The sequence below is a fragment of the Rhea americana genome, unplaced genomic scaffold (genome assembly GCF_003343005.1).
Source record: "Rhea americana isolate MKP2758 unplaced genomic scaffold, rheAme1 scaffold_60, whole genome shotgun sequence".
NCBI classification, from domain to species: Eukaryota; Metazoa; Chordata; class Aves; order Rheiformes; family Rheidae; genus Rhea; species Rhea americana.
In genome coordinates, this window is record NW_028186757.1 from 1,140,998 (window position 1) to 1,167,116 (window position 26,119).

The window sequence follows — 26,119 nt, forward strand, 5'->3', positions numbered from 1 at the left end:
CTTTATTCCTCGACTATCCCCGCTCTTAACCGTGCTGCTCTAAATTCAGCCTCGCTTGCAAGAGCACAGAGCAAATTAATAGACGGAGGAGCTGCCAAAATCCCAACCACTCGCGAGCAGCAATGAAGACGTTCTCCCCAGCGCTGCCCGGCTGCACGGAACAAAGCCTGCTGGCAAGGAGGAAGCCGAGTTCAGTCCTCTGGCCTCAGTCCAACTCTCGCTCTTGCTTTTGCTTCAGAGTACGTGAGAGTGTTTGCATGAGCTTGTAATGCATGTAAGAGGAGGGGGCTGGGGGAAAAAGAGGGTGTGTGTAAGGGGAGGAATGCTAGTCATATCCAAAAATAACATGAAGGAAGTACCGTGGTGAGCCGTCTCCCCTCACTCTCCCCCCTTATCACATGTGCGGAGAGTATCTTGACCGAGATCCTGATCGCAGGAGTAGGTACAGAAAAATTTCCAATGGCACTGGCAGCTCATTTAGTTGTACTATTAAACTATAACTGAGGAGCTCTACAGTCACATGGACACATCAGGAAAAGCATGGTTTAGGTGCAACCTATGTGGTCATACTGAAGCCAGAAGGCATTTCACATTGCGTGCCTTTGTTTGTTTGCAAACTGGAGGGAAAAAGCAGAAACTACTATTAAGTTTACTATGAGTCCAAAACATATACATGTATATATATGTATATACACACACACACACACATATATATAATCATATTTGCCTTTCAAGACAATTCCAGCCTCTGGTACTCCTTAAAGGTGATTTTTAAAATCGCAGTTGGTCCCTAGCAAGTTTATATCACTATTTCTGCATTATGCTGTAAAAATATCTCTATATAGTTTTACAATAATTTCCCTACTTTTTAATAACAAAATTGTTAGCAGTAATTCCACAATCAGAAGCACGGTTTTCCTGTCTTAAAACACCCCCTCCACACACACACATACACACACACTACAGAATAAAAAACTGAAGATTTCCTCCCTGGATAATCATAAAACTATAATGTAATTATTGTTGTCACCAGTAAAAAGCTTAAGAACTTGGTTCCAGCAATAATTCTGGGCTTTTTAAATCTTAAAAATAGTCATTAATAATTAACAAGTTTATGGAAAAACGTTGCAAAGAAGCTGGTATTTGGACTTTGATTATAATATAATAAACTAGTAGTGACAGCCTTGATATTTTTTGATTGCTTCATTTAATCTGGTCTCTGTCAAACAAATCTGTAGAACTAGTGACTTTCACTAATGACTGGGTTAGAAATAAGAATTCTCAGAACACAAATAAAAGTGTGAAAGAAGGAACAAAAGAGAAATTAGACTGTAATTTGCCAGTGTCAACAATGACAGGGTGAAACAGCCACCTGTTTATACAAGACTTTGTTCCTCGATATAGGAGACAGTATGGATCAGACACCAGACATAGTGATTTTCATATCATGGGTAAATTGCTTTTTTTTGGACCTGGCTTTTCTTATCCTTTAGTAAGACTAATTGAGCTTAGGATAAGGAGCTTAGGTTTTATAGAACCCATATAATATACTTCCCTACATTCCCATTACATAAAAGAAATTGCAATGCTTTTCCAAAGCTAGCAGCAAAGAAAATTATTATGATAAATTTTAAAATTACAAATACACTCTGTGTTGAAGGTAAGACTCAGAAGCCTATAGAAACCATCTGGAATGAAAGGAAGTTATGATGATTTAAATTTGCTTTCCTGCATATTCACTAGAGACTGAATTTCAATATATTGTAAGGCCATAAAAAGCTAGAGTAAATCCAAGCTCTGTATCAGGAAGTTCACTGAGCTCTACTGTGATGTACTTTTCTTCTGGCCCTTTATTTCTTGGTAGCATTAGAAAGTTTGGCTTCCTTTGCTGCCTTGAGGTTTGCCAGCCCAAATTTAACCTTACAAATTTCGTGCAAAAAAAGACCAAGAACAGGTAAGATCAGCTAAGGGCTTTTAGTCCACACCTCATCCATCTTGAACATCAGCTGTGTTGAGTTTGCTAAATTGGCTAATTGTTCTGACTTAAAAAACATATGCTTTGAGTAGACAACAAAAGCCCATATTCAGTTTCATTTGCAATTGGGTTTCCAGGAGAAAGAGGTTAGTCCAAAACCCAGTCTTGGTCTAGACACTTTAATTTGTTTTGCGGATTATTATGAAAAAGCATGGGCCTGCAAGAATAGTAATTCAGAGAGAAGATAAAATTGAAACATAAATACAGACACACATACACACTCACACAATCAAACAAAGAAGTAATGGAAAGCTGTCACCTACTTTTCTCTGTTTCAGCACTTCCTGTCATAAGCAGAGACCCAACGACCCATGAAGCAGCTTTCTGCAGAATTTGAAACCCACAAGATTACCAAAACCTCACATAAGATGAGATAAAATAAGGTTCAGTAGGTGATATTCTGCAACATTTATGCATCAAACTAATCATGACTGGCATAAGTGTTACATGCCTGTTATTCCCTAATGTTAGCACATATGACAAAGACGTGGCACAAAGAAATACCTGGATTTACTTGTTATTGTATATAATTAGCAACCTAGAAGATTTAACTTTTCAGGGGTCTCAGTTGTATTAACCATCACTACACTAATATTATTGTTATTCAACTCAAATATAATGCACCCCTTCCACATTTAAAGAGATATGACAATTGTACATTTGCTAATTTGCAGCTGGTCTGCTCCAGGTAACATGTCTTATTTTCAGCTGCAAGTTTCAAATTCTGATGGACATTTTTCAGATTTCAGTTTGTTTTCCAACTGTTCTCATTTCCAGTAAGGAAGGAAGGAGAAAAAAAGGATATATATATCACAAGGTTCTTTTTACTGAAAGTTCATTTTCATTACAGGCAGAAATGAGACAGGTGGGAGTAACACTTTGACATAGCCATATAAGATATAGCCATCATAAATTGGTTGCTACTCAGACAAGATGGCTATAGTAATATCTGAAGGGTTAGATAAATTGATGAGAAATTATAACCAGCAAAAATAATACAGATTTAATATGTTCCTTAAGAGTGAACAAAGTGTTCTGACTAATGCTGGAGTTGGTCACCAGTAGCAGCTTCTGAACAGAAAGCTTTTCTCCTATTACTTTGTGGCAAAACCCATTCAGAGAGGTTATGGCAGCTCCTTGGAAGTCTTGGACTGCCTGCATGAAGAAGCCTTTACATTTCATTTTTTTTTCCTCTCCCTAGAGTAATAACATGATATGACAATGACCATATATTAAGTGGGAAAAAAATTCACTCGTTGCCTGTAACCAGTTACTAGCCACATGCTCTAGTAAATTGGGCCATTTAACAACTTCAGTATCTTGTACTTTGCACACACAAATGTGTTCACAAGACAGCATGTGTAAATTTGACATTTGGCAGTAAAGGGTACATATTTCTAAATGTAGGGAGCATTTGCAAGACAAGGTTGTAATCCAATAAAAGAAACAAGATAGAGGGAAATGAAAGTATAAATATAGAAAATTGAGGGCAGACAGTTTGAATAAGGAAATTACAGACATTTTCAGTTTATAATATGTTTCTGTGACATATATTTAGAGAGGAATATTTTCTCTATGAAGATAATGTGTGATATATTTGCATGCTCTGAAATTATTTAAGTGTCAAAATTTAATTCTTAAAAGGGCCTAACAAGAACTTGGATGTTTTTAGACGTGAGATTTCTTGTACAGTTCCAAAATCTTCTCTGTCTTAGAGGGATAAACTAAGTTAGTGTTTAAGAGAAATATAAATGTCCCTCCATCAAATATATTTTAATAAACCTGTACAGGATATATGGTCTAAAACCAAGGACATTAAAATATTCATAACATTTCCCTTGTATCAATACTTTCCTAATACAAAGAAAAAAGAATATACATAATTCTCTTTTCTCTCTCTGATGCTTCTATTTACAAACACTGTTAATTCACTTTAGCAGTAGAAATGGAAAGAATAGGATATTAGAAGCAGCCATATAGGCTGTATATATAAAGTAATACGATCAAATATCTTAACATGTTAATTAATGAGATCTCTTCCCTGAATCTCTACACAACCCAAGGTCAGAATTAATATCATGCCTAAACTGAAGTTTCAATGAAAGCACAAGCTTCTCAAATCCAATATGTCTTAAAATAAACACCACCTAAGCTACACCGTCAAGCAGAATGCCCCCAAGATCAGTATATGAATCATCTTTACAGTACACATTCAGACTATTTTGTTTTTCCAAGTATATTTTAGGCATTATAACTTATCTGGATTTGAGTCTGAAAATCAATCACATCGCATGAATAACGTGCCAGAGAACTATAAGAAAGCCTAAATCTTGTTCAGTATACATCCCTATTTTGTTTAGGTATTAACAAGAATTCCCCCAAGACCTAAATGCCCATGAACATTTTTAAGAACTGTTAACTACTACGTCTGATTTCAATGAAAATGTGTTTACTTTTTGGGGATATATCTAGGAAGGAACCTCTGTGCATAAACAAGTCAAATGGCTGACGGACTTGTTCACAGAGTTGAAAAATCATCTACTTGCTTGTTTTTTAAATCCACGATAATCTCACCATAATCAGTCCTAAGAAGGGTGTCATTTAAGTAGCTAAGCAATTAAGTGTAAAAGCACCTTAAAAGAATGCGTCATAACTAGGAAAATGGTAAGGTGAAGATGAAGAGAACCAAACACTTCTAAAGCCCAGCTCCTTCACATGCTGATTTCATGCATTGTCTACAGGATTCCTGTGCTGACCCCAGGGATATTCTACTTGAGGGTGTAGCTCATAGGAACTATTCTTCTTAATAGACACTGAGTTTGAGACTCTCATGCCTTCACTGATGCTTCTGTTTATGTGCAGCATTAGTTTACATGCATTCTCATGTTGAGAGAACGTATAAACCTAGTGTAGAAACAGGCAACGATTCTCTCTTTCCCTATCTCAAAGTACAAACCCAAATAGTCATTTTCACACAGTGCACATGTTCTTAGTCAGAATTGAAGATTTCCATAAAGAAATTACAGCTCTGAAAACAGATAAAAAAAAAAATATGTTCTTTCTTTCCTAAGAATTGTAAGTCCAGACAGTGCTAGAAACAGGATGTCGAATTTGGCTGTGAAAAAAACAGGCTATACTTAAAAAATTGTTGCAATTCCTGTAAAATGATTTTTAGAGTGAATGTCATCTAGTTCTGCCCCTATTCCTCCTCCTTCTTTTTTCTTTTATCTTTTTCCTTTTCTTAATTCTATTCAGTGCTTAATTTGCTAGCATCTACTACAGAAAATCTGTGAGAAATGCCAGGAGCAGATGTAGCTCAAATGGAGCATAAAACTTCCCTGATTATGGTACTAAAGCAACAGGAACTACAGGCATTTAGCAACCTCTCTTCCCAAGGAAACAAGGTTAGGAGGATTGACAGGACTCCAGAAGCACCAATACAACCTCAGTGTTTTGAGAGAACAGAGCATCCACTATTAGTTCTTAAAACTAAGCTTCCATCGCTACCAGTACATCTTTCTCTACCCAAACTAATGTCCAGGAAGTCAGCAGGAGACATTGCTACCATCTGACCACCAAAATCATTTTAGCTGAGAATCAGCTGAAAGAATAATGGTAGAAGCAGCTCATCAACCAAGCATTTACCTTCATTTTAATCTAGAAAAGGTGGTTTCCAGAAAGCTACAAAGTAATCACTGAGTCCAGTACAAGACACATTTTCTTATTTTATTTGCAGTTCTAAGAATCTGTGAAGACCACAGTCTATAAAGGAGAAGAGCTATCTACATTAGTTTTTAGCTTTGCGTATTTTTTTAATATGAACAATCCTAAGGTCTTTCTGCTATGATCTAATAGCCAACAGCAGTTTAATAATAGAAAGCAGCAATATAACAAGAGGTTTTGGGGGCCTGTGTCATGTAGATGTAACACAAGCTTTTTACCCACCATCTCTTTCATACAGATTATCTGAAGGTTTTTCTTTTTTCCCCCTAAACATACTGCTTTTTAAAACTACAGCCACTGCCTTATCCCATTCTAGTTTAGCTTTTAAAGAATAATTTTCTATGTGAATGTTAAATTCATTATTATGATGTTAAATTCATTATTATTTGGGATGCTATTATATTCACAATGTTGAGACTTTATTTTTAATTTTCAAAGAAAACTATGGTTCTTTGATTTGCTACTAAAAGAACAGTTGATTGGTATGTGTGCTTTAAGTTAGACAGGGCTAGACAAGTTGAATAAACCAAATAAATCAAAAATTCATGTCCGTCTAGGATGTCTCTCTTTCTATTGTTATCAGTGTTTACCACTGTAAATAAGATACAAAGGTAGCCGTAATTTTTCCTTCTCAAACTTGTATACTACTATTTTGAGAGAAAAGAGAGGATGTATTACATTAAAAAAATGTATGATATTCTTCTAAGAAGGTAAAAATACTTTTTATTACCAATTAAAAAGGAAAAAGGAGATTCTATTTTGACAAAGAGGAAAGGGCTATAAACAGCTTGGGAATTAACACTTGTCACACAGTGTTGTATCAGCAGAAAATGAAAGCTAGAAGAAAGCATATATTTAATTAGTCTGTCAAAAGAATATCTGACTCTTGAAAATCAAATTCATTTACCTATTCTTCATAACATTTCACTTTAGAGTCAAGACGAAAAAAAAAATCAAAAAGAAACTGTGCAATGTCTCTAAAATGATTTCCAGAAAAGATATTTTTGGCACGAACATAGTGGATTAGGTCAGGTGGGGAAAACGCTTCCCAAAAGATCACCTAGCAGAGACTGCTGACTGGACCATACCGGGGTCCCAGTTCACGCATAGTCTACTATGGGCCTCCCTTGAACATCAATCAATTTTTTTTTATTTTTCATGGAGAATCATGGCTGTTTGGATAGCTGTGAAGCAAAGGCTGAGTTTTAACAGGCTGCCTGCTTCACCTACTTCTGGGACAAATCTCCTTTCATCATTTGAAAAAATCTTAAAAATGCTATTCAGGCAGATTAACTGAGCAGCAGTAATTCTTCAAAAGTAACTTGAGGTAAACCACATATTTCTATTCCTGAACACAGGCGAAAATCAGTTCAGGAAATTAGCTCATATGTAGATTAAAAAAAATAAATTAAAAAAAAAAAAAAACAAAAGTCACTCTTAACACAAAATGTTAGTCTCTTCTAACATATCACGTAAGCCTTGAAGAAGTGGGGGTGTATGTGCATGCTGATACATTCATTCAGTACTGCTTGTAGTCAGCAGTAACTGAAGCTACAGCCAGTATTTTTTCCTCTTTAATGAGAATTTAAAATTATGTTTTTTCTAGTTCCTCAGATATTTTATATTACCTAGTACCCAGCAGGTTCTCTTAATCAAATTAGTATTAAAAACAAAAACAAACTGAAAAAGCTTTCAGCCATTTTGGAAAATCAAGCTATTTATTAAAGCACAATCAATTTTTAAAAAGCAATATACAGTATTTTTGGTTTGTTCTGTTTTTAATAACTTAATGTACACGCTATTTGTTGTTACCTTACACTTAGGCCTCAACTTTTTTTCCTCTAATTACTTGTCCTTGAACTTTGCCTAGGGATCCTAACTGATTCTTGAAGGTATCTTATAAAACATCTACATTTGTTGTAGCAGATCTTTTTTTACCATTTAGTAGTTTACACCTGGATTCTAAGGCTGTATCTCAAAGAGCTACTCATTTGCAGTTTAAGAAATATGTCTCTGAACTGCTCCTTCTTAACATGCATATTGTCTTTCCCAAGAAATACCAGCCCACAGTTAACACTAATTGTAATGAAATCCATGCTTACAAAGTATTAATAACAGATTACCCCAACCCCAAGAAACTGATGGTTGGGAATTTCTTTCTTTTCAGTCTTCCCACACATGAATTTTCTGCCCCATTGCAAAGCTATATTGTCCCAAAGCCTGGATATAGTTTCCCCTCAGACTCACTCTGCTTGCTGTAGCACGGAGGACTGTTTTATAAATGTTCCCTAAACATTACCAGTTAGCTTGGGCTACTTCAAAGAGTAATTTCTTACCTCTGTACAACCCAAGCTTGATACAACTTTGTAATTTTTCTCGTAGTAAAACTTAGGGTAATCTGCAGAGCTGATTTCTTACGGATTTGCAGGACCTACTTCTTCTCCACCTTAATACTTTACAAAGCCTTCTGTATTACCCAAATCACTTTTTCCTCCCCCCATAATCGTGTCAGCTCTCAAATTGTTTTGTAATCCTTTCAATGCCCCCTAGCTACCAAGCGATAAATGCTATCTTGATGCTCATCTATCAGTACCTACCTTCAGTAGGTACAAGCTGACTCTTCATACAGCAGGGTGAACAAAATGGTAATTTAATTATTTGGGCTAACAAACCTTAAGCTTAGAAGACATACTAGCTCTGGTTTCTCATTTTCACAGAACTCTCAAGTAGTTAACTTTGAAACCTCTACCCTATGATAAATTTTATTTGAAATTGGCCTGCAATTCAAAAATTGCTCTGCCAGTAAGAGGCAGAAATATTCAGCTGAAAGGCAAGCAGGACTGGAGTGTAGCCATGGCAAGCAGATCACCTTCAAGTGCCGCGGAGCTGCATCCAGAAGGTGAGCTTTCATGAACAGTCTGGGATAGTTTAAGATCCTAGCTTCTGTAGAAAAAGGCAGTCTCACCCTCTGCTACCTACATGCTCCCATTGCCTTTCTCATGGCAGGCTAGCAGACATGGGGGTTTTCTGTTTTTTTTTTGTTGTTGTTGTTTGTTTGTTTTGTTTTGTTTGTTTGTTTTTGAAAAAACAGTCCTTTGAAACTGCATACTGCTTTACTGAGGCTTTCTCACTTGTGCTTTGTATTTATTTTTGTTGGCATCAGGGTGAAACAACAATGATCAAAATCAGTGAAAGACTGACAGTGTCACACAGGTCATTTCTAAGATATAAGCTTCCCTAACTACAGTCTGTGTGAAGTTGCTCTGCGACAAAGATGAATTTGCAAAGTTTTAGACAGAAGAAAGTTTCAGGACATCTGGAAAAGACTAAGTGAGTAGGTAACATATATATGTCTGGGTAAACACTACAGCAGAGGAGCTTACTGAATTGAAATTTTTTAAGTAAGGACAGTGCTCTCCAAAGAAGACAAATTCTTAGGTGAAATTTTATAGATCAGAGACATAACAAGGGCAAGGCAAGAGGTCATTAGAAAAGTGGGAATACCTTACCTCCAGCGTGTACCCAAGTACACACAATCCTCTGCACCTTTGCTTTAGACAGGGCCCTTTTGCCTGCTCACGTGAGGTGCTGCCTCACTTGGGTGGGTTTAAGCAAGCAGCTGGCAATGCTGTCTGCCTAGAGATCTCTCCTCAGATAGCTAGATAGCTAAAGTAAGCATCACTGCCTGCTGAGGCAGGAAACCTGGGAACTAAGTAGTAAGAATTTTGGCACCCTCTTTGGCACTTCAATCTGCTCTTCAAGTCTCAACATCCTACTTACTTCGCATCCCTTAAGCTTGTATTCGGAGGTGAAATGCTGTTGATCTGTTGTGGTTCTTCAGTCTGTTACTGCTTCACAGGAAAGTCTCACCTGGCTCAAGTGCAAAACCATCTCAGTATAGGATGGGCACCAGTAGCTAGTATTCATCTAGCTACTAAGCATGAGCAGAGAGATTGCGCATGTGTTTCAAAGTAGGTTGTGATCACATTTCACATAATTCTGCAAAGCAACAGTCAGCGCTGAGCTAATTGCATAGTTCATGCAAACAGGATTTATGGTGAAAAATGGATACTCCATGCATACAATATCCCAAATGTCTTAAGCAGATATCCTGCTGCTCTCTAGTGCAAGGTTTCCTATGATTTTTGCATACCTTCAGCTATTGCCTCACTGACTGGATAGCAAACAGCCCTAGCAGATCTGGAAACACATTCTGAAAGCTTCACCCTTGCAGCATGGCCAGCTGCTCTGTAACAGTTGATGAACAAATGCAGAAAGTATCCACAAAGCATTCAAACACTCTTTGCTCCCTCACTGTGCACAAAAGGGTTAAGCTGAGTTAAGAAGACTAATGAGTAATGCAGCTGGCAAGAAGTTCTCTTTTCATCTCACTCATGAAAAGCTGGCTTTTGTTTCTGTATTCAGTGAATGAACTCATGCAGCAATACCTGTTGGCAAATCCAGGCTTGTTGCATTGCTGAGATACACATACAATACTGTCACGTCCTTGATGTCTTCACAGATCTTTGTTACGTAGACTGGTATGCCGGGGACTCAGCAGATCGTCAAGCCCACACAGTGCCAGAAGTGACATCCATTGCCACAGGCTAGTCAGAGCTCTCAGGATGTAGACAGAGCATCTGTGTTTGCCAAAGTTTGTTCTGAGTCTTCCTTTTGGATATAGTTGAAAATGCCAACTCCTCATTTAAAATAGAGGTCATTATAAGTCTGTATTAAATAATGCAAAACTGATTTTTCCTCTTAATCTCTGCCTACTCCTGTAACAGAAATGGTTAATGTTGATTTATTACTACTTTTTGCAAAGATCCATGCACATAGAGAAATGTAGATTTATTTCTATTTATTATATATTTATACAATTTATACAATTCCAAACGGTGGGGCCTATGACTTGGTGGAAGCTGCAAGATATTGTTATGCTCTAGCTTTAAAAAGAAGTTAAAGCTTGCCATGCCCACAGCTCTCCATTTTCTGTGGGCAGTTTATCTACTTTGTAAAGTAGCCAGAAATAAAGGCAAAAGTGTACACGCAAGTTAAGTCTACCTGTGCTACTGTGGTTCTCAGTTCAAAGGCAGCATTCTGCAAATATTACCTGTCTTCCTTCATGAGTTAACTGTAAGAGGACTTATGTATGCAATAAACATGTCTGTGGAAAACTGGACCATTTTAAAAGGTAATCGCACTCTGAAGCATTTAGTTTGCTGGAGTGCATCCCTTCCAGTCAGGGATGACAGGATGAGCCTGGCCAGATCAGGATGGTTCACAGACAACCACCTCATGTTCCTGCTAATTTTACTGCTCTTCAGAAGAGCAGCAAGCTGCTGAGTGACAAGGAGAGTCAACTGAAAGGTCCTACAAATACAAGTTACTGTGGACATAAAATAGGGTTCTAATTTAAATAGCAAGCAAGTCAATACCTGCAAGTGTAGACAATATTTTTATAAAAATTGCTAGTATGTACAAAAAGTATTTTTTATATTAAATTATATGCATTTCAACATTGTTTATCAGGGACAGGGCATAAAGATTTTTCCCACTGACACAGAACTTTAGCTTTTTTTCTTTTGAAAGCTTTTTATTATCTTAAAAACACAAAGAAGTGTGTTTCCTAAAGCGACCACTAGGAAAGAGACAGGTTTAGTCTGGATTTAGTACAATTTTTAACAGCTATTTACATTCTAGTCAGAGTATCATAAAGCACACAGGAGCCTGACTGATTGATACATACAACTACCTACGTAAATTGGTCTCTGTTTTACATGAAAATCATTTTTGCTTCTAAACAGTTCCATTAGTTCAAAGTTAGTTTACTTAAGTAAACTATTTCTTATGTAGATTAGTAAGACTGTCCATGGACTATCTGAATTAAGTTGAGGAAACAGTAGTTCAAACTAAGCTGCCAGACAGAATAGAGCATATACCATTTAGGTGGAAAAGGATAATGTTTTTCTCTTCTGGAAGGCAAAGATTCTCAACACAATCAACACTTAACCAGGGAAAACAGGGTGCTTTTTATGAAATGAACTTCCTGATCCACTGGCAGCTCTTCTTGATATTTAATATTCAACACTAGAGAAGGAGCTGAAAAGTAGAAGAAAACAATTTGCTTGTACCTTTGTACAAGAAAATTTTCTATACAAAATCCATACAGATCTGGACCCTTGAGCCATATAAAATTTTGCTCCAGTCTTGTCCAAAGATTTCACTTCATTCCAAAATTTACATTAGTGCATTATACTGTTAGGGACAATTCCCAGATTCTTCTGGGAAACAAAAAAACAACAAAACAAAAACAAACCCAAACCCTTCGAGGCAGCAGATATTCCCAATTCATGTGTGTGCTATTTATTTTGCAAAGTAAAAAAGAGGGCATCCTCCTTTTTAGAAATGAGAAAAAGGGTCTCATCCTCCCCTTAAATAGGTCAGGATGGCTTTGATTAAACTTAAATGATTCAGCCTCAAAACAAGAAATGTAAAAATTTGTAGTTGATCATTATTCTATATATCCAAATAGTTCAACAGAAGTAAAAACTAAAGTAAAAAATAAAATCTGAGTTTGAATAAAAGTAGAAAATTATATTTGTTATCCCCCCAAAAAGTTGATAGAAAACCGAACTTAACAAGCAGCATTAGACAAAGCTTGATTGTCTTACGGTGATGTTTAACAATATGAAGTTATATTTGATACTTGTCCTTCAAGAAGAGACCAGGTTACATTGTTTGCTTTATCTTGATAAGGAACATTCCTATTCACTCTGATTTATAGAATTGTTTGCAGAAGATGCTCATCAAATACATGTATAAAATACATGCTGATGCATTATAAAATTATTTTATAAATAGAATACAAAAAAATTCTCAGGTTTTTCTGCATTTTACAAGCCAGAAAACACTATCCTCCAAAAGAATCAACATTAGAAGGGAGTTACAGAAATCAAAGAAAGCATGAAATTTACCATTGACCTCCAATTACCATTAGATCGGAAGTGTTTAATCTAGTGTCCTGTTGATGTCATCAAACAGGCTTTCTAAGAAGATGTCTTCACAGCTGACAGTTGTAGGATAATCTATCCTTACATAGACTTCCTAAACCCATGCATTCACAGGCTAAATTTGTTGCTTTGCATCTCAAGGAGTTTCACATACATATTTTTTGCACAGGTTAAATCAGCTTTATTCTATTCTCTTTATTCAAAAGATTGTTTATTTTATTCTCAATCTTAACCTCTAAACAAATAAAATGTGCTACAATTCTCCTTAATATATTCCTTGCCTCTCTTTCACCCTTGTCCTTTTTTTGCCTTCATCAGCAGCAGAACTGCTGGAACAGGACACTATTATCATCATGGTTTGAGCAGAACCAGAACAGTCTGGCTGCATGCTCCTTTTCATAACACTAACTGCTTCATCATGCTGCCTGTTACATCAAACAAGGACAATTTTACACTTATCATGCTATCTATAAAATACTCCTTCACATCATTTCTAGTCTCTTAAGACCCTCTAGTCTTCTTTCAGAGATAAGTAATTACAGAGTGTTACACAGATAGTGTAGTGGTTATCACATCTGCTTTATATCCCAAAGGTCCTGAGTTCAGGGCCCAGTAGAACTAGCACCAGGAAATCTTTGGGAGGTTGGACTAGATGAGCTCTAAAGGTCCCTTCCAACCTTACTGATTCTGTGATTCTAGAACAGGTGATCATAAAACTAATGTGACTGTATGATAAATCCCAGTGTTGCTTTGCCATCCACTTATATATGCAGTTGCATAAAAAGCTGCTGTGAGCTTACTAAGAGTGGGCCATCACAGTGATGGCAAAAGAATTTTGTCTGAAATGTAGCTGAGCATTACCTGAAACAATTCTACTTGGTTGTTTTGCAAAATACATTTCTAGGTTTGCAGTTATTACGCTTTGTTATACTTGCATAAATCTGTATTACACAGAACACTATACTCCTCAGCAACTTTCTTCTGACTACACACTCTTCATGTGCTTCAAGTTGTTCAGTCATTCTTTTCTAACATTTGTACACAATGTCAAGTTTCTTTTCTTTGCTCTCAGGTTTTCCAGTTAAATCGACCATCCCCGTTCACCCTGTAATATGGAACTGCAAGGAAAGCTAATTCAAAATCCCTTTGGTAAGAACCAATGGCAGCTGAGGATTTTTTTTTTCCTGGAAGCTGGCAAGGTGTAATGTTGTGTGTATAACCAATCTACTTTGTACTTTATACCTCTTTCCAAAGATCTTAAACATGCCGGGGCCCACACTTGAACCAGCACAGACCAAAGTAAATAGTTCAGACAGTCAAGATGCAAGAGCTTGCCATCCAACTTGAGAGTTCAGGCAATTACCTACAAGTTTACCTTGTCCTTTATGAAAGAAAGAAACAAAGACGACTATTCAAAGTCTTTGACCTGCTTTTTTTAGCTACTGATAAGTTGCAGGAAGAACAAAGTATCACACATTTAATTAATTCTTGTTCACTATATGCATCTGATTGATTTGAATTCCTACATGAATCAACTGCACTAGAATAAGATCAGCTGTCTAGTTTCAATCAAAAATTTAAATTCACTGTGGCAGATCAACAATTTTGTCACATCTAGTTCTGACAGCACTTTACTGATCGAGTCTGGTGACATGTACTTTATAATCCGTGATAAAACACTGAATAGCACCAAAAGTAGGCCTTCACATCCAAAGTGGTATAGAATGTAGACCCCTTCTTCCAAGCGGTTAACTCTCAGTAGCTGCTTTAAGTTCCTGAAAGCATCAGCATGCAGTTCAAAACACACAGTTTGAAGTTCCAGTTATTAATGCAAAGTCACTGAAACCCCCTTTCAATGCACAGCAGCTCTCAAAGGAGCAGGCAAAACTTGGAATATTATATTTTGCTGTGATGTTTGTCATCGAGAAACAAAAAAAGTATCCAAATGTCATCAGAATTTCTCATGCATCCTTTACAGAGTGGGCAGGGGAGAATATCCAGATCATACACTAGAGTGCAGTACAGAGGTATTTGAGCTAGTACCAGTCCTGCTGATGAATCTGTACTTTAGAGGTATTACACCACAGGACTTCCAACTCGACAAAATGGTATCAACAAGTCTGACATAGCTGCTCTGTTTCCAGTTCAAGATGGATAAGTGGGTAGTGGTGGATTTTACTGGTGTCAGGTAAGTAAATTTTTTAAAATGGCTTATATATATATATATATACACACATCTGTATTTCTACAGATAACCTGCCTATATATTACACAGAACATACAGACAAAAAATAAGTTGTAACAGGTGCAAGCAAAGTATAAAGGGCTGAGAACCTTTCTGTGGGAATTTTTCCATAACTATCCAAGATGAGGCTTCTTACACTTGGCTAAAAGGATCAGGTATTGGACAGTAATGCATCTGTAAAGGAACCTAGTCTGATGTTTTGCTTTGTTATTTCAATTTTTCCAACAAGGTTAGTCATGAAAAGAAACTAACCTACAGAGATGAAACTAAAAATTAAACTAAACTCAGTACACCTGCCTGTAGCTTTCCTTTCTGGAGGTGTCACCTTGCATGCCTATTGCTCATAACAGACACAAGAGGCAATAGTAATTCTAGAGACTGGACTATCATTTACCAGTCATCACCACCAGAGCTGATAGCACATCAGGTAGAACAATAATCATGTGAAATTTTACATTATATAATGACTTTTTGTGTAACATATGATAGTACTGTAACCTACATATATTAGGCAGTATAGTGACAATTCAGTATAGATTTTATTTCAATATGTTGACTAAAACAGTTTTTTTCAGCATCCTTGAAATACTCCTAGGATGTACATGCTTCTGTATAGGAACAAATAGCAATTTGGGGCCTGTTAATGCTAATGTATGATCAATTAAGTATGTCACTGCTGAGATACAGACCACAAATTATCTGGCAGTGAGTCAAAATCTTATTACACATCTGTTGTTCAAACACTGTAAATTCTAAATCTACCATAAGGTGATCCGTCCCTGAAACAAACTGTCTTCATAAAGTGAGACTTACTAAAATATCACCCTCAAGTACAAAGGTAGCTGAAAGAAAAGAAAAAGTCTCAACCTTTGGGAAAAAAGTACATGATGAAGGACTAGTGGCACCTTCTCCAGCTGCAAATTATTTCTACATGAGAAGTAGAAGAGAACTGCCTGTTCAACTCTCATGCTCAGAGCAACCATTCACACAGGCTCGTATTGGCTGAACAAAGAGGGCACACGATAGTTCTAGCCAGACTCGGGTAAGAAGTGTTTGCAGAAGTGGTTACCTGGACTGTTAAGCTTGACTCCATAATATGCACAATAAGTGACTCTGGTGCCAGGAGGTGGTTATTACAGTATAATTGAATTGCATTTCATTTCTGCTGGTGTTACTTTGGATAGATGCTCTTGCTTATCCCGAAAAGAACAAGATAAATTTTACTAGAAAATGGAATAAATGCTTATATTTAACTTTTAACAGAAGATATTAAGGCATCAAAGGGTTTTTTTTTTTCTGTCAGCAAACTAATTTGAGAACCAGATACGAAAAAAAAATTATTCACAAATGTCTCTGCTTAATAAGTTTTGACTTGTAAATTATTTCAACACTTCAATGCAAATATTCACAACATACAATTCCCTGGCTCACTAAAGCAGGGAAGGGAACAGAATCTTCTTAAATTTACTGGAGTAAAATGCTATCTTAACCTATAAGGTTTAAATTTTTTTTTTACATTTTAAAACAAAAATTAATGGGGGATTCAACAGTACCTTTAGCCTTCAAGTACTCATGAGAAAAAAAAATGATCAGAAATGACAATCAAGAAACTGGTCAAATAAAACACAAACCACTATTTCAGATGCATTTTTCATGAACCAAGCCTCTCAGCTACATCAATGTAGATTTTGCTATAGTCTGCCCAACAGAGCTTTACTTTACATTCTTTCTGATTAATTTTCTTTGCTATTCTTCATCAGTATTGGTGTAAGACATGCTCTTTACTAATTCATAGAACATCAGGCTTTACACACATCAGCTTATTCCCGCAGTGCCTTGCTGTAGCCTGTGAGATATTTCAATTAAAAATCAGATATACCTCCATAATGGAAGTTCTAGGTGAGAGATAAGCTTATGTTCCTGTTTTGTGATGGCAAGATTTGTTTAGCTAACCTTTGCTATATTAATTGCATCTATTAATGCATTTGACCTCAAAGACTCAGAAACACATCCATTCTAAAAGCTGAATAGTATTTGCCATCTCTGGCTGCAGAGATTGAAGTGTGCAACACGGAATTGGTGGTAGTGTGGGGGTTTTTTCCTTACTGTAAGAGCATGTCTGCAGAAGGAGGTGGATAAAATGAACTTGTTTTTTTTTCATTTTCCATTTATTCATAAGGTAAAAAAAATCAGAAAACTATTCTTAGCTGTGCATGCTTGAAATTAAATACTCCCTTCTTATCCTTTTAGGTAGTTAGGTGTGAAAGCAGTGCAACAAAAGTCAGTGCAAAACCTTATGAAGATGAAATCATACTTATTTACAACATCTTCAGGTAAGTTTGTTTTTACCACTCACTCCTCTTGCAGATTACATCCACTCTTGATTTTACCTCACCCACTCACAAGTACTAAGATGTGTGTGTGGTTCTAGGGCTAACAGAAAAGAGAAATAGCATGTTCTACAGTGTTGCTCCAGCCCTTCTTTTGTCAGAATGCAAGGTCTTCCACTGATAAGATGCTGTGATCTTGTCAAAGTGCAAGCTTTTGGGGTTTGACAGAAACAACACATTCTTTAATTTGATCACAGAATCACAGAACAGTTGTGGTTGGCAGGGACCTGTGGGGATCACCTAATTCAAAACCCCTGCTCAAGCAGAGTCAGCTAGAGCAGCTTGCTCAGAGCTGTTTCCAGTCAGGTTTTTAATATCACACAGGATGGAGGTGCTCCAGGCAACCTGATCCAGAGTTAAACCACCTTCACAGTGAATAAGTGCCTTCCTATTTCAGAATGAATTTTCTGTGTTGCAATCTGTGCACAGGCTGTGCTACATTCATTAGTCAAGCTTTAAACAGTCCTTTAAGCCCAACCATGCAGCCATGGGACTTTTAAATCCCTCTGGAAAAAAACTCATTAGCTGGAAAAGGTAACTAGGAAGAAGATAATTCTCATGTATATAGTAGAGATGATAGATATTCGTCTTGAGAAATGCACAAAAGGCACAATGGGAAAAGCTTCAACTGTAAGTTCCCAGTTTAAAAGGATCAATAATCTTCTGACAAAGATGCTGCATACACAGGACAGAAAAACTGAAGCAAAAATCCTGCACAGTAGCCAAGCACATTATCCTGCCAACTGAGACCTCAGGCCTCTCTTGGGGCATGGACTCTGTCCTATCAAGCAGACTCATCCTGATGCTGGAATCTTTGTTGCTTTCCCTTCAGCAACAAATTTAAAAAAATGTGGAGTTTAAACTACATTGGGAATAAATTTATGTCATACTTATGACTCGTTTTAAACCAGTTAAATTTTTCACAAAGTATAGTGCCTATTCCACATAGCATCTAGTATTCAGCTGGATTTCAGCTTATGTTACAAGCTTACTTCTACAGCTCCCCATAGGAAGGTTTCTGTTTGTTTTTGAGACAAAAAAATATCTACATCACAATTTTAAACATTGGTATTTGGCCTCTTCTGGCCAGCACAACAAGCACAGAAAACGTACTTCAGCCCTTCCTGAGGAAGGTAGGCCATTTTAGAGATAAGATCATAAGAGCTCACTAGCACCTGTTACTACAGGTACTAGAAGAAATATCCAGAAATAACAGCTATCTGCCAATTCTCTTTCAGGCTTAAATACTGCTTATCCTCTATATATCTTAAGCAAATATCTTAAGCAAAAATAAGTTATTTGCTTATCTTTTCAAATATGGCAGAGTGATATATGTTCAAAATATCAAAACATCAGATTTTGGAGCCCGTGGCTCCAAAAGACAGGTTAAAATACGCAGAATTTATTAATTGCAATTAGTTAGGCTGAATTAGCTTATAAGATTGTAAACATTTAATCTGAAGTGCTGTTGCATCTAAGACATATAACTTTAATCAGAAAAATAAAAAATGACCCTAAAAACATGAGACCAAACAACTAACTATGGAATTTTCCTTCTATATTTCTCTTCTAATACTTAAATGGTTAGTAGTGTCTACTATGTCTGAGAGAAGTATTAATACCTCTAAGAGCTAACTACACTTTTATTAGCTGAACTCTCAGTTTTAATGACACAGTCCTTTAAGCCATACCTTTGCTGCTTAATAAAAGCAAAAGAGAATGTCTCCATTAAAAAAAGAAATGGCTTTAGTAAAAATACCCAGGTACACAACAACATTCTCTTTTTTTGGTTTCAGTGCACTGGAGCTTTCTGGAGCTATGGAACAATGGCTGGTTCATAACAAGTCAGAATCTAAATACATAGTACATCTATATAAGAGGATAAATAATTAATAACTTAAAAAAACATGAAAGTTTGTTATTAAGATAATTTAGGAACATTACATTTTAAAATTCCTTTCTTCTTCAGTAATGACAAGATGTAATAAAAACAGACTTTCGTCTACCTTTTTAATCTCATTTTATCACTTTACTAGTATGCTAATCTGTCAGTAAGATGTGGAAATCAGAGACTATAAATGTTAATTAAAATGACACAATTCAGTTTGGACCCAGAGGAAGTCATGAAGTTCAGTGCTTCAATTCCAGGAAGTGTTCTAAAGGTCAGGATAAAACATGCATATATGCAATATACAATGATATCATTCTTGTGTAGCTATGGCAATGTGGCGGAGACCTGTGGCTGTAAGAAGATACATTTTGCATGAAAGGAAGACTTGACATCTTTTTATTTTATAGACTAAAGCCAGTCTCATTTATTTTGACCTATTTCAAAGTTCCATCTTCTAGAGACCATATTAATGCAATTCTGGTACAAATAATAGCAGCACAATGATCCTCACAGAGGGTAGTTTGGGAAAGAAAATGAATGAGCAAAGTGCTTTGTAACCAGCACTTTCACTCTACTTTCAAGGAAGCTTAAAACAGACTCCTTTTACACATATTCTTAGTTCTCCTTATTTCACTCATTTGTCTCCACTTAGCTAAGATTATTATGGGGAAACTTATGAGAGTGAATTAATGTCTATTGACTGACTTGTTATAAATAGCAAGCACACTTGTTACAACTTAAAAAATGCTCTAAATTTTCTACCACTTTTATGATTTTTAAAGGCATCCAAGAATGCCTCAGTCTACATAACTACTATAATGTTGGCAAGTCCTGAAAGAAAAGGAATTTCATAAAGAGTAAACAGGAGTTTGCTCTTTATGCTTTGTTTTGCACTAGGAATAGAACTAACAGGCAAAAACCCAATGCAAACAAAAATAAATCTTAATTTTTATTTGATTTTATTGATTTTATTTGAATTTCTTCTAATCTCAAATGATTGAGTGCATTCCCATGCTTCAAAATATTTAAGTTCCACTAAAAAAAAAAAAGTTTAATATTCCTTGTCAGCAGGACAGCATAGGCATCGGAGTTCAGACTTCTGGACCTCATCCAATTTTAAATTTAACTTTGCAGCTCACCTTTAAGGACTATGTGCAGAAACCATCATATCATTGACCTTTCAGAAGCTATTCTTCAGATAAAATTGGCAGATTATTTTAAGTGACCTATTCGTTATGAAATCTGCATAATCAGCAGGAATCAGAACAAGAACACATGCTATAAAGAATGCAACAGTTTATGACAAAATAAATGTTTTTGTATGAATAATTTACACTTTCTCCTTATTAAAACTTTCCCAATGAAACAATCAGTGTATGTGATCTTTATGTTACTTATTTTTAAAGAAATGTTAAATCCAGTACTGAAGCCCAGCATATTGAAATAAGCATTAAGCAGTCAATTCTAAAAACACAGACCAAAGCTCTACCCTGGACATTTAAACAACTGTTCTTCTTTCTGATTTCAAGGCATTAGAGCTGTTAAAATATATCTCCATAGTATTCTTTCAAAGTAGCCTATAATCAACAACTTTTCAAAAGATTGTCTAACTGATTTTAATCTATATGTGAAAATTGGGAACTCTTACTTCATAAATATAAGGTCAAACAGCTATTCTGAAGGCTATATTGGTAATATCCCTAAAAATGCAAATTTTAATCCAACTTCTAGTAGCTCTTTAGAATACTCCTACTGAGTGAGTTTACATATAGGAAAAAACATTACCATCAGGCATTTGGTATTTCCAGACACTCATTACTGCCATTCATACATACACTGTCAACTTAGAGAACTGTTCTGAACTCTCTCTACAAGTCAATTAAATACCATATTTAATACAGAAGATGATCTTATCTCAAAACCAAGAAGTAAATGGAAAAAATAGGTAGCATTTTGCCTTTCAGCCTGAAAGATCTCTTCTCATCACTGCTACAGAAGCATTTTCATATAGTATTTAGGCTTAATTTCTTCATATACATGCAAAAAGGGTTAAAGACTTCCTTATGATATTCAACACTGGAATACACACTTATTAAGACATTTACTCAAAATATATTTTACCACGTTTAAACTGAAACGAAGAGAGAGATCTTCATAGCAGTAATTGTATGTTCATAGGAAACACCATAAAAATAAAGACATGCACAGAAAACGCGTTTAATGATCCAAATTCTTCTGACTTAGATTTTTATGGCTCATCCCTTTGGATCCTCCAAGTCAATTTTATATTAAGAAAACGTAAAAGGAAAAACAGGAAATATAATACTTCATAGTTTATTCTTCTACCCAGAGTGAGGTGAGGATACTCCAGCAACAAACTGAAGAATTAGAAGTGGCATTATTGTGCACCGTATTTTAAAAGCTTATAAACGAAGGTAAAGAATGTTTTTTTCCCCCCTTTACAGTCACTGCTTGTTATGAACAATAAAAAGCAGCTGAAATCAGTTCCACAGTGAGGCCCTAATGACAGTGAGGATTTTAAATAAAACACTATATATCAAAAACTTCTTTGGCATACTGTACAATCAAATTCTTACTGAAATTAAGAAAAAGTTAGTTTAATTAAGAACATAATTTTCTGTATAAATAAGTTACTAATTATAGAAAATTAAAAATGTTTCCTACCTAAAATTTTCATGAAGCAAGTCTCTGCACTTTGTAATACTTTCCTGTCGTAAAAGTGTCAAGTATTTACAGTTTGCAGATGAGATCATACTCTAAAAACATTGACATCAGTGAAATGGGGAGGGGCTGTCAGGAGAAGAAATTGCCATTTAGTGCTATTGGCATGAGCAAAGCTGCCTCAACCAGCCCTGCCTCTCGTTGGCCATGCTGGCCCTCTGGGACAGTATTTGTTGGTTGCTATGCAGGTAGAAGTTATTGCCAATTCACCCCATGAAGAAGATTGAACCTGGTTCTGGTTGTTAAAATTGCTATTGTTTGAATAAAATGTGCTGATAAAATGCTCCCCATAGGTAAAACCGATAGTCCTTAAGTGCTTGAACAATGTCAAAAGACCAGACCTAGGCCTTGAAACCACTCATTAAGAGAAGTTTTTATTTGCATATCATCTTTGCTAGCCTTGCTTTTTAGTTTATTTGTAAGAATGATTCCTCGTGTATTTCAAAGAGTACAAAGAAATTTTTAAGTATTTTAGTAATTTCAACCCATGGGTCAAATATCATTCTATAATAGTTTTACAAATTATGAATTCTTTTAAAAGTTGGTTAGAGTTGCTGTATGCATGACAAGCTCTTTTTATGCATCTCATGAATACTGATTGAGGATTCTGAGTTTTAGATATTATACTTGGAAAGAAAAGACATTAGATATAAGCCCACTACATTAAATAGCGTTACTATGAAGTTAAGCACTCAGATATCAGGGAATGCCAAACAGTGAACATCTAATCTTGAGTGAATTCACTGAGCACATGACTACATCTAGGAGAAACCTTAGAAAGGATGGGGCCATTTGCTACTAGGTTTCACCAATATTTGCTGATGTGACAGGAATGGCAAGAGTAAAGATTTGAGATCTGAAATGGACTGTTTTTCCTACATTTGTTCTCAACTTGGTATGTCCATCCCCATTCCTGTTCCATCTCTTCCATAACCTTGGCTTCATCAAACAATCTTCAGACTCCTTTACTACACAATGCCTACCTACCTGTAAAAAAAAAATCAGTATCTTGTGGCCTTTATATTTCCTTGTTTCTTTTGTATGAAATCATAAGCACCTTCTTTTCAGTGTTAGTATTGTAAGATAAAAGGTGCTATCATTATCTTGCAAATGAGATTATAATACACAATTTGAAATATTTAGGAGCTGTTTGGAGTTTTGAGAATATGTAATGCTTTATATATTTAAAGCAGCATTCCTATTCCGTTCAACTGCAGCTGAAAAAGCTAAATACCTCTGCAAATAAGACTTCAGTACCTCTAACAACACGTTCAATTTTCAATATTTTCGTATCACACTTCTAGCTTCACCAAAAATAAGCTAAGAATTGCATATATTTTCTTCGACTGCAGGCTTCATCTCGTGCATAAGATTAGAGAAGGATCCAAGGCTGGTGGTAGAGGATATGATTACATAATTACATATTGTACCATATTGTTTAAGCACAACTTTGTTTTCTACATTTTGAATCCCTGACTTTACGATTTCAGTATTCTTTCTAATGGAAGTATTTTTAAGTCTCCTGGAACAAGCTGACAAGGTAACTTCTACTACGCAGCACCACAAAAAGGCATAGAACAGTGTCAGAAACTTTTAGGTCTAAACTAAGGACTTCATGTACTAAATGGCCAACAGGACACTGGTACATTGCTGTCCTCTAAGTTTGTTCTCACCCATCCTCCTCCTAATCCTTCTACATATGCAGCGTTTTGTGTTGGCAGCCCTAATCTACCTTCTTCAGACCACATGCTCAATCTTCTGGGTGTTTTCTTTTCTTTTTTTTTTTTGGTATTCTGCCTCCTTTCATCTATCCCTAGTATATCACAGTTCCACCCTCCTCATCCAGGCACTAAGTACTTCCTTTTCCCCCCTGCCCCAGTTCTCAGGAGCTTTCACCTAAGCAGCTCCCAATGTGTTCACAATTCCTAGCGGTAGTCTCTTTGGCCAAGCAGTGCTGATTCTTGACCCAACCATCTCTTCACACTGTCTCAGCCTTTTTAGCCCACTGGATGCTAAACTCCAAAGGCTTCAGACTGCATAGACCATGTTTCAGAGAGGAATAGGGCCAGTGCAAACACAGTCTTTGCTTTAGGGCAAAATTCCTCAATCATGGAACAACATATAAACCCAGGGAGAACTGCAGGTTGTAACTTGGCCAGCTCTGGGTGGATTTTCATAGGTTTGGCAAAAGGCACATCTCTAGCACAAAGGTTGCCCTGTATCAAATTTCAAAATATGCCCTAAAGAATAGGCAGGGCAATATATATACATATACACATATTATCTGGCAGCATTTCCTTTGAACTTAGGCAAATCAAACACACAATTTCCTGCTCATTCCTCCCTTGTGCCAAAAATAAAAATAAATAAATAAATAAAACAAAAAAACTCCCAACCCTCTCACTTTCACTGTCACTAAATCCTTCCCAGAACTTTTTAATTGGGACTTTTTAAGTTAAGGAATAATGTAACTGTAGTCAGCAGGTCTTCAAAGGATAGAAACAATTAAGGGAGGTGTGGATGCCCCCAAAGAAATAATACATACGATATGATGTCACTACAATATCTGGCATCATGGATCAGAATGCATGCAATAGTAACATGACTCAATGATGATTCTCCCAAACTATTCATGGTATAATTCCTGCATGGGGCTGGCAGAAGGAGGGTATCCCCAAACTCTCCCAGTAATACCTTCTTCTGCAACATCCATCCGACTCCAGCGAGAGACGAGATCAGTTTGGCTTGAAGGCAGAGGGCAGATGTGAGGCTTCACCTTCTCCCTCTTCCCCCCATCCCACCCATACCTAGTCATGCCTTTTCAAGCTTTGTCAATATTGCCATAGTTGAATCTTTCACTTACATAAGAAGTATCACTATCATAAGCCAGTCAGTAATCGTGATACAGGTAATGATATTTCAAAAGCATTATGAATAGAAGTACACTTTCTGAAGTAGAATTTATTTAGTGTATAATTCTATATTGTGATAGCTTCTCTCCCAAAGATGGAATGATGCCCAAAATTTTAAGTAAAAACACATTTCACTGTTCAAATTTCAGCAGCATATCTTTTTTGCAAGATAAATAAAGGTTCTTTTGAAGCACTCTAAGTAACCAAAATTCTTTCAACTTGTCCATTTATACTCTGGCACCATCATAAGCCTGCCCCTTCCCCTCAGTTAGCTGCTATATAGACACATATAATAGTCTCTCCACAAAGACTTCATAAATGTGAATAAATACACTTAATAAACAAACGTAGAAGATAATTAAAGGACCTATCTCTGTACTTCGCAGGGCTTACTGCTGACACTGATTGTGCTGAGAATCAGTTCTATTAAGTGAAGTCCTGCAAACATTTCAGTGTTACCCTTTGTGATCACTAATTTGTACTCTGGAGTCACAAATAGAGTATACTATATATATATTCCAGCATAGTATTGTACACTAGTAATAAATAGAGATCATTTCTAAAACAATAGGACTGTACTTTTCCTCTCTCTCCCCCTCCAATTAAAACATGGAAAGAGATTGCAGAACGCTTTTCAAACAAGAATTCTCTTCTCTGAGGTGACAATCTAATTCTAGAAAGCAGTGTGAAATGAAGCTAGTGTCTCTAAAAATATATTACTTTTCAAGTTACTTGATACCGTCACTCTCCTTAGAGAAAGCTTCCTGCTCTGGCTGATGGCCAAAGAGATTAAGAGGCCATATCCTTTTGCCTTTCATTACCTAGACTGTATTTCATACTATCATAATGTAATCAAAATACTTCCTTTCTAGACAATATTTGCCCTAAAACAGGCCAATAGTTTTTTCCACTGGTATTATTAAATAACTACTATGAAAAAAATAAGAAGTTGAACCTCAGAATTTCTTCATTTTCCCTTTATGCTGTGATAAATATTAGAAATACTCTGCTAGATTTATGATGACTACCCTCAAAGGGTTCTTAGACTATAAGGTTTCATGAAGCATAAAATTAGAAAAGTGAAAGGGATTCAAATATTAGGTAAAGGGATCATTTTATTTTTCTCAGCCCAAAACAGACATACCTTAAGAGTCATTCATGGAAAGAA

At 36.1% G+C, this 26,119-nt stretch overlaps 1 protein-coding gene and 1 long non-coding RNA gene across 5 annotated transcripts in view; one reads left to right on the top strand and one right to left on the bottom strand.

Annotated features, from left to right (window-relative positions):
* The window catches only part of PALLD (palladin, cytoskeletal associated protein), a 211,623-nt gene that overhangs the window by 158,330 nt on the left and 27,174 nt on the right, over window positions 1-26,119 (bottom strand). The window lies entirely within an intron of this gene.
* LOC146587266 (uncharacterized) lies at window positions 18-17,322 on the top strand. Its single transcript, XR_014897707.1, has 3 exons — window positions 18-239; window positions 13,844-13,920; window positions 17,267-17,322. It is a non-coding gene; the product is annotated as an uncharacterized LOC146587266 (long non-coding RNA).